Source organism: Hordeum vulgare, chromosome 3H (assembly GCF_904849725.1).
Source record: "Hordeum vulgare subsp. vulgare chromosome 3H, MorexV3_pseudomolecules_assembly, whole genome shotgun sequence".
Lineage (NCBI taxonomy): Eukaryota > Viridiplantae > Streptophyta > Magnoliopsida > Poales > Poaceae > Hordeum > Hordeum vulgare.
The window spans coordinates 120857925-120876175 of NC_058520.1; positions in this window are offsets into that span (position 1 = coordinate 120857925).

Genomic DNA, 18251 nt, shown 5'->3' on the forward strand with positions numbered 1-18251 from the left:
GCGGTCAAGAATATCCTGAAGTACCTGAAAAGGACTAAGGAGATGTTTCTCGTGTATGGAGGTGACGAAGAGCTCGCCGTAAAAGGTTACGTCGATGCAAGCTTTGACACAGATCCGGGCGACTCTAAGTCGCAAAACGGATACGTATTTATTCTTAATGGGGGTGCGGTAAGCTGGTGCAGTTCCAAGAAGAGCATCGTAGCAGATTCTACATGTGAAGTGGAGTACATGGCTGCCTCGGAGGCGGCTAAGGAGGGTGTCTGGATGAAGCAGTTCATGATGGATCTTGGAGTGGTGCCAAGTGCACTGAATCCAATAACCTTGTTCTGTGACAACACGGGTGCCATTGCCCTAGCAAAGGAACCACGGTTTCACAAGAAGTCCAGACACATCAAACGACGCTTCAAACTCATCCGCGACTACGTCGAAGGGGAGGACGTAAATATATGCAAAGTGCACACAGATCTGAATGTAGCAGACCCGCTGACTAAACCTCTTCCACGGGCAAAGCATGATCAACACCAGAACTGTATGGGTGTTAGATTTATTACAATGTAATTCGCATGATGATATGAGGGCTAGATTATTGACTCTAGTGCAAGTGGGAGACTGTTGGAATTATGCCCTAGAGGCAATAATAAATATAGTTATTATTATAATTCCTGTATCAAGATAATCGTTTATTATCCATACTATAATTGTATTGAATGAAGACTTATATACATGTGTGGATACATAGACAAAACACTGTCCCTAGCAAGCCTCTAGTTGGCTAGCCAGTTGATCAAGGATAGTCAGTGTCTTCTGATTATGAACAAGGTGTTGTTGCTTGATAACTAGATCACGTCATTAGGAGAATCACATGATGGACTAGACCCAAACTTATAGACGTAGTATGTTGATCTTGTCATTTTATTGCTACTGTTTTCTGCGTGTCAAGTATTTGTTCCTATGACCATGAGATCATATAACTCACTGACACCGGAGGAATACTTTGTGTGTATCAAACGTCGCAACGTAACTCGGTGACTATAAATATGCTCTACAGGTATCTCCGAAGGTGTTCGTTGAGTTAGTATGGATCGAGACTGGGTTTTGTCACTCCGTGTGACGGAGAGGTATCTCGGGGCCCACTCGGTAATACAACATCACACACAAGCCTTGCAAGCAATGTGACTTAGTGTAAGTTGCGGGATCTTGTATTACGGAACGAGTAAAGAGACTTGTCGGTAAACGAGATTGAAATAGGTATGTGGATACTGACGATCAAATCTCGGGCAAGTAACATACCGAAGGACAAAGGGAATGACATACGGGATTATATGAATCCTGGGCACTGAGGTTCAAACGATAAGATCTTCATAGAATATGTAGGATCCAATATGGGCATCCAGGTCCCGCTATTGGATATTGACCGAGGAGTCTCTCGGGTCAAGTCTACATAGTTCTCAAACCCGCAGGGTCTGCACACTTAAGGTTCGACGTTGTTTTATGCTTATTTGAGTTATATGGTTGGTTACCGAATGTTGTTCGGAGTCCCATATGAGATCACAGACGTCACGAGGGTTTCCGGAATGGTCCGGAAACGAAGATTGATATATAGGATGACCTCATTTGAATACCGGAAGGTTTTCGGAGTTACCGGGAATGTACCGGGAATGACGAATGGGTTCCGGGAGTTCATCAGGGGGGCAACCCACCCCGGGGAATCCCATAGGCATTGGGGGTGGCGCACATGCCCTTAGTGGGCTGGTGGGACAGCCCAAAAGAGCCCTACGCTCCATAGGAAGAAAAATCAAAGAGAAAAGAAAAAAAGAGGAGGTGGGAAAAGGGGGAAGGACTCCTCCTTCCAAACCTAGTTGGACTCGGTTTGGAAGGGGAGAACTCCCCCCCTTGGCTCGGCCGAAGTCCTTAGGCGTCCTTGGACCCCAAGGCAAGGCTTCCCCTCTTCCCCCTATATATACGGAGGTTTTAGGGCTGATTTGACACAACTTTGCCACGGCAGCCCGACCACATATCTCCACGGTTTTACCTCTAGATCGCGTTTCTGCGGAGCTCGGGCGGAGCCCTGCTGAGACGAGATCATCACCAACCTCCGGAGCACCGTCACGCTGCCGGAGAACTCTTCTACCCCTCCGTCTCTCTTGCTGGATCAAGAAGGCCGAGATCATCGTCGAGTTGTACGTCTGCTGAACGCGGAGGTGCCGTCCGTTCGACACTAGATCGTGGGACTGATCGCGGGACGGTTCGCGGGGCGGATCGAGGGACGTGAGGACGTTCCACTACATCAACCGCGTTCACTAACGCTTCTGCTGTACGGTCTACAAGGGTACGTAGATCACACATCCCATCTCGTAGATGGACATCACCATGATAGGTCTTCGTGCGCGTAGGAAAATTTTTGTTTCCCATGCGACGTTCCCCAACAGATGCTAATGATATGCAAAGCCAAAAGCTTGGGGATGCTATGTTTGATGAAGATGATCTTTTTAGTTCCCCCACTTTGAATGATCAAAATTATTATGATGAAAGCATGCCCCCTATCAATGATGATTATTGTGATCATACTTTTGCTATAAAGAAGAATGATAATAAAACTTGTCACAATTATGAGTACCCTCTTACTGAACATTACTCTTTTAATGTGGAAACAATTCGTAGTGTTCAAGTCTTTCACGATACTCCCACTACTATTGATGAGAATAAATTTCCTTATGTGGAGAGTAGTAAAATTCTATGCATGTAGATCATGAAAAGAATGCTTTAGGTGCTGGTTATATTTTCGAATTCATTCATGATGCTACTGAAAATTATTATGAGAGAGGATCATATGCTTCTACATATTGCAATAATATCAAGCTTCCTCTCCATGTGTTGAAACTTTTGAAGTCATGCTTGTTTTATCTTCCTATGCTAGTTGATTCTTGCTCCAATAAATTGTTTGATCACAAAATCCCTATTCATAGGAAGTGGGTTAGACTTAAATGTGCTAGTCATATGCTCCATGATGCTTCCATTATGTTTCAATCCTTATCTTTTATGTGAGCATCATTGAAATCCTCAGGCCTAGCTTGAAAGGCATTAAAGAAAAGTGCTTGTTGGGAGACAACCCAATATGTATCCTTACTGTTTTTCTGTGTTCACATTATTAAGCTACTATATTAATCATGATTTATTGCCTTAGTTTCAATAAAGTGCCAAATAAAGCCTTTATGATTAGTTTGGGTGATAGCTGTTTGATCATGCTGAAAAAGACAGAAACTTTGTGCTCGCTAAATAATTTGTAATTTCTATCCAGAGAGTTCTTTTAGGTTGATTCTTTTTTTTATGCTGGTTTATATACAAATTGCCTTAATTTTCATAATTGTTTCAGAATTTTTTGAAGTGCAGAAGTATGGTTATCATTCAGATCATTACAAACTGTTCTGTTTTTGACAGATTCTGTTTTCAATGCATAGTTTGCTTGTTTTGGTGTTTCCATAGATTATATTGAGTAATTTAAATTGTGGAAATAGTAAGATACAGTAGGAATTGTGTGAAAATAATTATGAGTCTTGTTTTGAGAGTACCCAAGTGATTGATTTCCTCGTTATCATACTAACCCATCTCACGAAGTTCCGTTAAGTTTTGTGTAGTGAAGTTTTCAAGTTTTTGGTAGAGTTTCGATGGACTATGGAACAAGGAGTGGCAAGAGACTAAACTTGGGGATGCCCAAGGCACCCCAAATCCATATTCAAGGACACCAAAGAGCCTAAGCTTGGGGATGCCCCGGGAAGGCATCCCCTCTTTCGTCTTCAATCCATCGGTAACTTTACTTGGGGCTATATTTTTATTCACCACATGATATGTGTTTTGCTTGAAGTGTCATTTCCTTTTATTAATACTTTCTTGATGTTATTTAGATTAATTTTTTGCATCATTTAGTTCAATAAAAATGTCAAGGATAGCCTTTACCATGCTTAATTTGCAAGTATAGGAGTTGCTGTTCTAAAACAGAAAATTTGCTTGTAGTGCAAAAATTCCCTAGAATTTTCTGTATGTCAGAATAACTTGCAATTTGGAAACAGTATGAAATTATAAATTCTCTACAGCGTGGAATATTTTTTCTGATTTTTTGGAGTTAATTAAGTATGGATCTTGATGCATTCTTCACAGACTGTTCTGTTTAGGCAGATTGCTGTTATGTTTGCATTGTTCGCATATGTTTGCTTGTTTAATGATTCCATTTGAGTATGGGAGTTTTAAATATGCAGAGGCATTTAGTATGCAATGTAAAATGATTATTTTAGTGATTTCCTACAGTAGAGGATGATAAAGTTTTGCATTGATTTATACTAACCTATCTCACGAGTTCTTGTTGAGTTTTGTGTGGATGAAGTTTTTAAGATTTCGGAAACCGTCATATGAGAGGAATTAAGGAGACACAAAAACTAAAGATTGGGGATGCCCAAGTCATCCCCAATCCATATTTAAAGAAGTCTCAAGCGTCTAAGCTTGGGGATGCCCCGGTTGGCATCCCACCTTTCTTCTACAACAATTATCGGTTAGTATCGGTTGAACCTAAGTTTTTGCTTCTTCACGTGTTTCGTGCTATACTTGAAGTGTTTTTTTATTTTGTTTGAATAAGGTACTTAGGATCTGAAATTCTTAGATGGGAGAGTCTTCACATAGCCAAATAATTATTCAACTACTCATTTATTTTCACTTATATCTTTTGGAGTAGTTTTTCTTTTACTCTCATGCTTCACTTATATTATTTTGAGAGTCTTAAACAGCATGGTAATTTGCTTAGGTTATGAATCTAGACCTAATATGATGGGCATCCAAGAGGGATATGATAAAAACTTTCATATAGAGTGCATCGAATACTATGAGAAGTTTGATTCTTTGCATGTAGTTTTGAGATATAAGGATGGTGATTTTAGGGTCATCCAAGTGAGTAATCGTGGATTGATAGAAATACTTGTGTTAGAGTTTGTGATTCCCGTAGCATGCACGTATGGTGAACCGTTATATGATGAAATCAGAGCATGATTTATTTATTGAGTGTCATACTTTGTGTGGAGATCGGGATCGCGCGATGGTTAACTCCTACCAACCCTTCCCCTAGGAGCATGTGTCTAATACTTTGCTTCGCTAGCTAATAAAATTTTGCAATAAGTATGTGATTTATTTATGACTAATGTTGAGTCCAAGGATTATACGCACTCTCACCCTTCCACCATTGCTAGCCTCTCTAGTACCGCACAACTTTCGCCGGTGCAAACAGCCACCATATATCCTTCCTCAAAATAGCCACCATACCTACCCATCATGGCATTTCCATAGCCATTCCGAGATATATTGCCATGCAACTCCCACCGTTTCGTTTATTATGACACGCATCATCATTGTCATGTTGATTTGCATGATCATGTAGTTGAAATCGTATTTCTGGCAAAGCCACTGTTACATTTCATACATGTCACTCATGAATCATTGCACATCCCGGTACACTGCCAGAGGCATTCATATAGATTCATATCTTTGTTCTAAGTATCGAGTTGTAAGTAAATAAAAGTGTGATGATCATCATTATTAGAGCATTTTCCCATGTGAGGAAAGGACGGAAGCTATGATTCCCTCACAAGTTGGGATGAGACTCCGGACTTAAAATAAAAAGGAAATAAAAGAGGCCAAAGAGCCCAAACAAAAAAAGAGAAAAAGAGAGAAGGGACAATGTTACTATCCTTTACCACACTTGTTCTTCAAAGTAGCACCATGATATTCATGATAGAGAGTCTCATATATTGTCACTTTCATATACTAGTGGGAATTTTCGTTATAGAACTTGGCTTGTATATTCCAGTGATGGGCATCCTCAATTGCCCTAGGTCTTTGTGAGCAAGCGAGTTGGATGCACACCCACTTAGTTTCTTTTTGAGCTTTCATAAACTTATAGCTCGTGTGCATCTCTTGCATGGCAATCCCTACTCACTCACATTGATATCTATTGATGGGCATCTCCATAGCCCGTTGATATGCCTAGTTGATGTGACCAACTCCTCCTTTTTGCCTCACAACCACCACCATATTCTATTCCACCTATAGTGCTATGTCCATGGCTCACGCTCATGTATTGCGTGAGAGTTGAAAAGGTTCGAGAAAGTAAAAGTGTGAAAACAATTGCTTGACTAATACTGGGGTTGTGCATGATTTAAATACGTTGTGTGGGGAAGATGGAGCATAGCCAGACTATATGATATTGTAGGGATAACTTTCTTTGGCCATGTTATTTTGAAAAGACATGATTGCTTTGTTAGTATGCTTGAAGTATTATTGTTCTTATGTCAATATTAAACTTTTTGTCTTGAATCATATGGATCTGAATATTCATGCCACAATATATGTTAGGTAGCATTCCACATCAAAAATTCTGTTTTTATCATTTACCTACTCGAGGACGAGCAGGAATTAAGCTTGGGGATGCTTAAAACGTCTCCAACGTCTCTATAATTTTTTATCGTTCCATGCTATTATATTATCAACTTTGGATGTTTTATATGCATGAATATGTTATTTTATATAATTTTTGGGACTAACCTATTGACCTAGAGCCTAGTGCCAGTTTCTGTTTTTTCCTTGTTTTTGACCTTTTTCACATAGGAATATCAAACGAAGTCCAAACGGAATAAAACTTTCGGCATGATTTTTTATGGAAAATATCAAAAATACCGGAAGAAAAAGATACCGGAGAGGAGTCCCGAGGAAGCCATGAGCCAGGGAGGCGCGCCCACCCCCCTGGGCGCGCCTGGGGGGCTCGTGACTCCCTCGTGGGTCCCCTTAGTTGTTCTCAACGCCATCTGGTCCTATAAATACCGAAAACTCCAGAAAGAAACCTAGATTGGGAGTTTCGCCGCCGCAAGCCTCTGTAGCCACCAAATACCAACCGGGAGCCCGTTCCAGCACCCTTTCAGAGGGGGAATCCATCTCTCGTGGCCATTTTTCATCATCCCGGCGATCTCCATGACGAGGAAGGAGTAGTTCTCCCTCGGGGTTGAGGGTATGTACCAGTAGCTATGTGTTTGATCTCTCTCTCTCTCGTGTTCTTGAGATGTCATGATCTCGATGTACCGCGGGCTTTGCTACTATAGTAGGATCCTATGATGTTCTTCCCCCTCTCCCTTATTGTAATGAATTGAGTTTCGCCTTTGAAGTTATCTTATTAGATTGAGTCTTTAAGAACACTTGATGTATGTCTTGCATGTGTCTATCTGTGGTGACAATGGGATATTCATGTGAGTACTTGATGTATGTTTTGGTGATCAACTTGCGGGTTTCGTGACATCGGGAACCTATGCATATGGGCTGGCACACGTTTTGACTCTCCGGTAGAAACTTTGGGGCACTCTTTGAAGTTCTATGTGTTGGTTGAATAGATAGTTCTGAGATTGTGTGATGCATATCGTATAATCATGCATATGGATACTTGAGGTGACAATGGAGTATCTAGGTGACATTAGGGTCTTGGTTGATGTGTGTCTTAAGGTGTTATTCTAGTACGAACTCTAGGATAGATTGAACGGAAAAAATAGCGTCGTGTTATTTTAATACGGACTCTTGAATAGATCGATCGGAAAGAATAACTTTGTGGTGGTTTCGTACCCGACAATAAGCTCTTCGTTTGTTGTCCGCTATTAGTGACTTTGGAGTGACTCTTTGTTGCATGCTGAGGCCTAGTTATATGATCCAATTATGTTATCATTGTTGAGAGAACTTCACTAGTGAAAGTATGAACCCTAGGCCTTGTTTCCATGCATTGCAATACCGTTCGTGCTCACTTTTATTACTAATTACCTTGCTGTTTTTATAATTTCAGATTACAAAAACCTATATCTACTATCCATATTGCATTTGTATCACCATCTCTTCGCCGAACTAGTGCACCTATACAACTTACCATTGTATTGGGTGTGTTGGGGACACAAGAGACTCTTTGTTATTTGGTTGCAGGGTTGCTTGAGAGAGACCATCTTCATCCTACGCCTCCGGTGGATTGATAAACCTTAGGTCACCTACTTGAGGAGAATTGCTATTGTCCTACAAACCTCTGCACTTGGAGGCCCAACAACGTCTACAAGGAGAAGGTTGCGTAGTAGACATCGAGATCCTCATTAGGAATTCCCAAAAATTGTTCTTTCATGACAAGATTTAGCAATGCAACATTAATATCGAAATCCTCCGCACTAGTGGCGAGTGGTATGGGAGTACTAATAAAATCATTGTTATTAGTATTTGAGAAGTCACACAAGTTAGTAGTATCTTGAGACATGGTGACCGAGCAAGCAAAGTAATAAGCAAGACAAGTAAACTAAAAAGTAAAGGAGTAAACTAGTAACAAGCAAAGGTAAATATTTTTGTATTTATAAAGCAAGCAAAATATAACAGCAAACAAAAAGAAGAACAAGTGAATGATAATTTGTGTGAGGTTACTTGATAGTTGGTGATGATATTCCTCGACAACGGTGCCATAAATCCTTCCTGATACTTGTGATCTGTGTTGGGTTTTCCGTGAAGAGGAACGCGTAAGTGCAGCATAATACGGGTAAATATTTCCCTTCATGAAGAAACCAACGTTTATTGAACCAATAGTGTTGGGGATATGACCCCGAGCTATTACTCGTCGTTTGGGACAGGTTGAACTGTAGGTGACTCAAGAAGTATACACTCAATGGGTTGTAGAAAAGACACAAGGACAACAAGAAGATTTACCAATTGAGCCGCCTGGCGGCCCAGTACCCGAAGATGGCGACTCAAGGCCCACGAGGTGGAAGATGCGAGAAGCTTTCCTCACTTGGGAAATAAGATGAGGTAGAAGTGTAATAGGTCACGGGAGTTTATTTACCCAGACTCTGTTGTTAACTCGAGGCCTCTACCTATATATAAAGGGGAGCCCTCGAGCCAAAAATATGAAGCAAGAAACTCTCGAGAGCTAGGTTAGCTATTCTGCATCCTTGTAACTGATATCTCATTCAATATAGACACAAAAGCAGGACGTAGGCTTTTACCTCCATTGGAGGGGCCAAACCTGGGTAAATTCGTCTCTCGTTCCCTCTCAACCCCTTCGAGTCGCCACACGGCGACAATGGCGTCACCTCTTAGTACTTTCATGAGGACATCTGTCGCAAGGTGGAGTTGAGTTCTCGGATGGACCTCCTCGAGGGTTCGGGAGCCACGCGGTTGGTTTGATGACAAAGAGTCGCCGAGCCAAGCTCAGGATCGACAAATCAGGCTGGCCCCTGAGGCCGACTCAATCGAGTCGGGGTACCGGATCCCCTTCGGCAAGAATAACACGGGGCATGTTTCGATAACCGTTTTTAGCACGATAGAAAACGTGACTAAGATTGCCTCAAATGAAAAAGTGCTATATGTTGAAAAGTTCCGTATTGTCGACCTGAACATCTTTGAAGTTTTGTTCATTGCCATCTGATCTCATCTCGAGGACCGAATTTGCGCTCCAAGCACTAAGATGTCGTATTCAGAGTATCGTTCAGACGATTAGGCTCCAAGACCGCTTGAGATGAGAAAATATTCTACATAGATTGTCTTCCCCTTGTCGAAATGGACGATTTTTATACAGAAATCATCTTAATCCGAGGTCACATGCAATAGGTATAGCCATCGGAGTGCGACCCTACCGTGAGAAAAAATTGATGCTAGCACAAGACACCCATATGACTATGTGTGACGGGTAGCGTGAGTTATTGTCTATTTTTCGTGAGCAATTTGGTTCTCATGATGCCATCGAATCAGAAAAATTTCAACATGAAAGTTGTTCGTCGCGTCGAAACGCCAATCATCATCCGAGGTCAATTGTGGCATGTAGGACCCAAAAACCGAACTGCCCTCTCAGACTTACCTATGTCCAAGTCCGGTTAATTTTGGAAAGATTTGGACGGGAATTGAAGTCATTTTCTTGTACGAAAACTCCAGCCGCCTCATAAATAGATTATAGGTGACGATCGATTGAATAACACACAATCGACAAATCATCTACCACATTTTATCTTTTACCTTCTCCCTTTGTTCTTCTTATTTCTCGTTCTTTGTTCGTTTTTCTTGTTGCACGAGAGGGACCTCGAAACCTTAGGGGCGATCGGGTCCACCTAGGGCAGCCCATAACCGTCGTGCGCCCTGATGAGTCCCTTTGAGACGTGTTAGGTTTTGGGTTTACAATAGTGTCCGTCGGATTGCTTGTGTACCGCGCTTTTGAATGGATCTTCTTTGATGTAAGCTACGGTGATGCACCCCGCATCGAGGATACATGGTAATGTGTTCATATGTGAACACAGTTGCAAAATTTTATGCATAAGGTCACTCTTACCTTATCATTCGAAATGAGTCACCATGGGTCTTCCAAATTAACAAGAAACAAGATAATAATCGTCTCTTTGTTTGTGTCGTTCACTTTTAGACTACAATACATTTGATCATGTTGTAATCTTGATCATGTTGTAACCATCAGCTAAAGTATTTTCTAATCGGGCCCTGGCCTTTCTTTTCTATTTGACGTGTTTGTTGTTTGCCTTGTACTGTATGTTCTCACTCATCACAGCTCTTCTGTGTCAATTTTTTGCGTGCGAGCGAACGCTGTGATAGATAGAGTCCCTGCCCTAATATTTCTTAATAAAGAAAAGTTTTGTACCCATCACCGATGGTTGCACGAGTTGACGCTCAATGGATTAACATGATGCATGCTGGCCAGGTGAAGGAGCCCGTCGTCAATAGATAGCCGGACGTGACGGGAGCTTCCACGCAATAACTCAAATATATTGGCGTTGACTCGTGCGTGCATGTGAGCATATTGACGGACGGGGCTTGCTGCCGTGTTCAGTACACTTGTCCACCATCGACGTAACGTGTCGTCTTCTTGTCCAGATGCTTCCCTCGAGTGCGGCATACGCCAAAAATGTTACTGTACCGTCTATAACTGAGAGGCCACCACGAAGGATGTCATTCGACCGAAATTTAAGACAGATGAACCTTACTCTGCAGTCACAGCCTACAGAACGTAATTCGCACAACTGACTAAATCAAACATGTCAATGATGATCTGGAAGGTTTGAACGTCGTTTCTGTTTAAAATTAGATTCTTCTCATGCGTCATTCTCCAAGACTATGGACAGCGGATAGACTAGCTCGTAGGGGCTGGCCCAATTGCGGTCTTTTTCAGCTTTGTAAAAGAGAACCGAAATATGCTGCCCATCTCTTTTTTAAATACTAGTACTTGATCAAGATTTGCAACTCGATCAATGATTGATTGGAAATTCAATCATGGACCAATGCATGGGCAAACTTTCCGTCTGTTGAGAAGTGGTGGGATCGATGCTGATGGTCCATCAGCGACGCACATAAAAAGGCATTAAAATCTCTGAAGATGTTAATCTGCTGGGCAATTTGAAATCAGATGAATGCTAGGGTATTTCAAAGAAAAGTATTTTTGCCTACCCAAGTTGTTACATCCATTAAGGCAGATATATAACTATGGATAAAAGCAGGAGCTAAGTATCTCGGGAACATTATCCCGAAAGAGTAATCAGACAATTCATACTCTTTTCGTCTTAATTAACGAGATGAGACAAATTTTTTAGCTCCGTTTCAAAGAAAATAACTAGGACCCAAATCCAGAAAACACTCCCAAGGTCAATCCGTGATTCAGGTTTTACAAGGTTGACGTTATTTACTTAATTTTTTTGTATGATACCCTTCACAGTCTGGTGGAATATACGTTTTGCGTAAAGTTAATAAGTTGGATTGAGCACCATCTTAAAATAATATCGATGACGGAATAACATGCCAAAGAAAGATACCCTTACAAATATTTTCAAACAAAAAAAGTTGTTTACATATACACGTACATCGATTCAGGCCACAAAATATATTCTAGCCAGGAGTATATGACCACCAGAGCCTACATGATATTACACATGGTTCTTCCAAATGGGATCAAAGAAGAGAAACACTACACACTGATTACATACATACAAGCATACTAAATTGATTTTCTTGCTAGCTCCCTGCGTAATCGCCTGCGACATCGACCTTTGGTGTATTTAAACACGCTTACGGCTGCAAAAGTTAAGATCAAGTTAGCTTCAAACTGAAAACATATTTAAGAGAGAGAGAGACTGAGAGAGCTCCCTTCAATCCAAGCACGAGGGAAAGATGATGGTAGGTTCATCTCCCGGGTCATGCAAAACCTATACAGGTGCGCAGGCTCAACCGCACTGCATGCACCGGACAGGTATCCATGAACCAGCAGCTGGATCCGACAACTCCCCCTCCTGGATTGGATCGAAGGGAGCTCTTCTTTTTCGCCATTCTACAGCCATCTTCTCGCCCTTCGTCTTCTAGCACCCGCATGCACAATTGCACATTACATCCTCATCACACTAAAACATATCAACCTAAAGGTAAAGGAGACACAAAACTAGATATGTATCGATCCTTTGTTGCTATGGATCTCTAGGGGTCAGGTGAGTTGGGTGCAAGCATGGCTTGGGTTTGGTTGGCATTATATAGAGTTCATCGGTAAATCTGGGCCGTCAGATTAGACCAGGGGCCCTCGCATGCACGGACAAAAGAACTGCTCTTTTTCGATGTTCTCGCATGCTTCATGCAAGGCAAGTGAGGGTGTAATCCTTTTCTATTTTGGCATCTGTTCATGAACCGCCTTTTGCCTAAAATATTTTTGGAATCTCTTAGTGCTGGAAACAGCAATTTAACGGCCGGATCCGACCTTTAGAAAGGCATCTCTCTCGTTCTGGAATCCTCCCGCTCAAGCAATTATTGCAGTAAGAGGGAAGTTTTTATGATGGAAAACAAAGATCTATGCAATAATGGCGAAATATATTCCATATACAGGCAGTCCGTGAGGTTATGTATAATTGGAAACAATATATTGGAAAATTACTCCGCTACATCTGCTCTCATAAAAATCCTGCTAAGCAGATTTACGATTCTCACGGCCCTTGGGCTTGCCTGCCGACGTTCCTTTCTCGAGCGAAAGAAAAAGAAAATAAATCTTGTATTTCTCCCCTCTCCCTTCCGCGCGTTTGTCGCCCCTCCTCCCCCCACGGCGGCGGCGCATAGCCCTACCTCTCCCCCGCCTAGCCCCCTCCCACCTTTCTCCCCCGTCGTTGGCGACGGCAGTGACTTGTCTTTTCCTGTACCAATTTTGGTGGAGGCGGGACTCTCCGTTGTTGGCGATGGTGCACCTCCGGTGGCGGCGGCCCGACTCCGGCTAGGTGGTGGCAGGACGATGGCGACACGCGCGAGCCTTCAAGGCGCAGTGCAGCGGTGGCGGCGTGCGGCAGAGAGGGCCGGTCGGGCCCCGTTGCGCACTAGTAGAAAAAGGGCCTTTCGCCCCGGTTCGGTTGGGCCATTAGTCCCGGTTCGCGAACCGGGACTAATCAAGCGGGACTAATTCTAGCCCCGGTTCAGCCCCGAACCAGGGCTAATGGCCTTTCACGTGGCGGGGCTCAGAGCGAGAGGGAGGGGTATTAGTCTCGGTTCATATTACGAACCGGGGCTATTTCTTCGCTGTTTTTTTGAGCAATTTTTGGGTTTAGGGTTTTGCACTAAATTGGATGGAGCTATTTTGTTGCCCCCTATTTTCCCATTTATTTGTTTTGGACATTTTTTAATTTTTGTTTTGCACTAAATTGGATGGTACATACACAGCAATAAAGGAATAACTATATTGCACATCGTCACGAATATATTACACCATCTCATCCGTCGTGCTTTGTCGAACATATTTACAAAATGTAGACATGAGTTACATGCACATATATGCATCTTTTTTACACTATATCATTTCATATCTTTTTCATTGAATGGCAATAGTATTCTCCCTTGACATCTAGGACCTCTACGTCAGAGAATCCGACAATTTCCTCTTGAATTGTTCGTACACGTTCTTGTGGTAGAAGACCATCCCGCAACCGTTGGATCTAATTTAAACAATGGGTCAATATATATATATATCAATGAAACCGAACACAATTCACGGTAATAAAATAAAGTTGTGAGTATTGTTTATCGTACTTCGATTTTTTTGATGTCCCGGGTTTTGCCCTTCTGATGGGTCGTCTGGCGAATGAACTCGCAAACATAGTATCCACATAAATTGTTTCCATGTTCCTGCCTCCAGCACTTTACGAGAACATAGTTCAATCAAAAACATAATCAAGAATTATAATGGTATTGAAACTAGAATAAAGAGATGCGCGGATCTAGCTAGTAGTTACTTACATCTATTTGTTTAAATGTAAGCTCTGGCTTCCAATCACCTGGAGCCTTGGCGGTGAACCGTTTCCAAGCCCTGCCTAGAAAAGGAAATGAATAAAGGAATTCTATATTAATTCCTTGCTATCAGGAAATGAACGAGAAGTTGCCCATATAGTGCCATAATGATTGAAATTACCTCTGGAGGCATTCCTGCATGTTCGTCCATGCAGCGAGGGGTATGCGTTTCGGGTCCATGACTATTACTTGTCCCTCGTCAGGTACAATGATTAACAAAGTAAAGTGGAACATTCACGCGCATAACGAGTCAATTATACGTACACTTATAATAACATCGAGTAAGAAAAAATTGAATGTGTGTATGGTAACACTCACTTGAAGTTGTAAGGAAATAGTATTTCCCTTTTGGTACTGTAAAACCTTAACCCTTGTACCAAGTTATGTCTCTCGGGGATTCGTTTCGACACTTTGGTGATGATTGTAATATGGCTCAATGAACCCAATGTCATAGATTTGTCCTCTTTTGCATTCGAGAATCTTCATTCTGCAAAATTAATATAGTGATGAGTAAGATTATACATGCAAGAACGAGCTGAGTAAGACTTAATGACATAAATTAATAATACTTAAAAACAATAGGCACCGATGATAGATTTGTGGAGGGCGTCTTGTTTGTATAACTGAAATAAATCGTCGAATTCAATCATAATCACGCCTCGTCTAGTTTTTCTGTTTAGCACATGCTTACATGTACCATTCATGCAATCTTCGCATTTTTGTTGGTAGCTCGTTGATTAACTTAGGTTTTATCAGAGGACGCCCGTACCGGTACGTGTATTCTACGTCAGTGAATACCTCCAAATGGTTTAAGTACTCATCAATAGACATGCCTTGAGCCTTGGCCGCCTCTCCGTATTGTGCAAGAAATTCCGGATCGATGTCAGCTATTTCATCATTCCTCTGCCGGACCGCAGCTCCGCTCGAGCACACATTTGTATCGGAATACACTTTGAGCTGGGGGCACGATTGGTTTTTCTGTTGTCCGAGCTGGACAACTGATTTCCCGCTGGACGTACTACCCTTCAACCGTTGCTTTTTTGCCTGAGCCGACTTGATAATAGAGCGTTCATAGTCTATTGGCAACGGTGGCAGGAGATCTGCAAGATTTTTCTAGCATTTTGACGCATGCGGCGTGATCTTCTGGGTGACCGGGTACTCTGGCTCTTTCGGTTTATTCTTGTTAGCCACTTGAGCCTTCCATTGTTCATGATGGACGTTTGCCCTCTTAATATTGTCTTCTCCAGTATAGTCCCAAGGTCTCTTCTCCATATTCTTATGAGGTACTTTTGGGAGGGGCGACAACTTAGTTTTGGTGATCGGATCCCCTTTCTGCCGACACTACTAGGGGGGGTACGTTTCCGCTTTTTGCTCTGATCCTCAGTGGATGGATACAGCTGATGGGGTGGTGGAGACGACTGATGCGGCGGTGGAGACGACTGCGCTGGAGACAAGTGAGGCGGCGAAGACAACGGTTGCACTGGAGATTGGTGAGGCGGCGAAGACGACGGTTGCGCTGGAGACTGGTGAGGTGGAGGCAAAGAAGGATTGCTGCTATGAGGAGTCGGTGGCCTTGGCATCCAATTTGGAAGGAAGATGTCCTCCTTTGGCCATACAACGGTTTGTTTCTTGACTTCTCCAAGTTGAGTCAAATCCCTATCTTCACCTGCAGGGTGGTCGAACTTCAGCTCCTCATAATCTTTCATCACTTCATCCACCGCGACGACAGCTGATAACCCACAAGTATAGGGGATCGCAACAGTTTTCGAGGCTGGAGTATTCAACCCAAATTTTTTGATTCAACACAAGGGGAAGCCGAAGAATATTCTCGAGTATTAACAGTTGAGTTGTCAATTCAACCACACCTGAAAGACTTAGTATCTGCAACAAAGTATCAGTAGCAAAGTAGTGTGATAGCAACAGTAGCAACGATAACAGTAGCAGTAGTTACAGCAGTAGCAGTAACAGTAGCAGCAGTAACAGCAGTAGCAGCAAAGTAACATAGCAAGGACCAGTAGGAAAAACTCATAGTCATTGGATCGGTGATGGATAATTATGCCGGATGACATTCATCATGCAACAATTATAACATGGGGAGATATGTAACTAGCTCCAGTTCGTCAATGTAATGTAGGCATGCATTCCGTATATAGTCATACGTGCTTAGGGAAAAGAACTTGCATGACATCTATTGTCCATCTCTCCCGTGGCAGCGGGGTGCTAACGGAAACTACGGGATATTAAGGTTCTCCTTTTAATAGAGAACCGGCACAACACATTAGCACTTAGTGAATACATGAACTCCTCATACTATGGTCATCTCCGGGAGTGGTTCCGGCTATTGTCACTCCGGGGTTGCCGGGTCATAACACATAGTAGGTGACTACAACTTGCAAGATAGGATCAAGAACACACATATATTGACGAGAGCATAATAGGTTCAGATCTGAAATCATGGCACCCGGGCCCTAGTGACAAGCATTAAGCATGGCAAAGTAGTAGCAACATCAATCTCAGAACATAGTGGATACTAGGAATCAATCCCCATCAAAACTAACTCGATTACATGATAGATCTCATCCAACCCATCACCGTCTAGCAAGCCTACGATGAGATTACTCATGAACGGTGAAGAGCATCATGGAATTGGCGATGAAGGAAGGTTAGTGATGACGATGGCGACGATCTCCCCTCTTCGGAGCCCAGAATGGACTCCAGATCTGCCCTCCAGAGGAAGAACAGGTGGTGGCAGCGCCTCCGTATCGTAAAACGAGATGAACTCTTCTCCTTCATTTTTTTTCTGGACGAAAGGGACTAAATAGGGCTGGAATTGGAGGCGGCGGATCCCTGAGGACCCCACAAGCCTGCTAGGCTCGGCCAGGGGGCGCGCCTGGTGGGCTCATGGGCTCCTCGCTCCACTCCTCTGGTTGATTCTTGCGCCAGTATTTTTTATATATTCCACAAAAAATCCTTGTAAATTTCCAGGTCATTCCGAGAACTTTTATTTCTTCGCAAAAACAACACCATGGCAATTCTGCTGAAAACAGCGTTAGTCCGGGTTAGTTCCATTCAAATCATGCAAATTAGAGTCCAAAACAAGGGCAAAAGAGTTTGGAAAGGTAGATACGATGGAGACGTATCAACTCCCCCAAGCTTAAAACCTTGCTTGTCATGAAGCAATTCAGTTGACAAACTAAAAGAGACAAAAGAAAAACTTTTACGAACTGTGTTTGATCTTGTTTCTATAATTATGTCTAACTCATATTCAAATTTTCAGCAAGATCATAAGCTAACCACATAAGCAATGACATTTAGGTCTCAAGAGGAACACATATCAATGGCATAATCAACTAGCGAGCAATAATAATAAGTTTCAAATGTCAACACTTCAATCAAAACAATCATGAAGCAATATGAACAGATGGTATCTCGCTAGCTCTTTCTGAGACCGCAAAACATAAATGCAGAGCACCTTCAAAGACCTAGGACTGACTGAACATTGTAATTCATGGCAAAGAAGATCCATGCATAGTCATACTCAATAACAATTAAAAGCAAAGCATAGAAATGACAGAGGTGCTCTCTAATTGGTGAGTTTTGAAAGAAGAGGATGACTCAACAGAAACATAAATAGATAGGCCCTTCGTAGAGGGAAGCATTGATTTGCAGAGGTGCCAGAGCTCAAGCTTTTAAAACAGAGATAAATAATTTTTGGTGGCATGCTTTCATTCTCAATGCAATGACCAAGAGTTTTCACCATCTTCCATGCTACACATACTATAGGCGGTTCCCAAACAGAAAAGTAAAGTTTTGACTCCCCCATCACCGATCAATCACACTCCATGACTAGCTGAATACTCGGGTACCGTCCATACCAACAACAATCTAGGGGGAGTTTTCTTTGC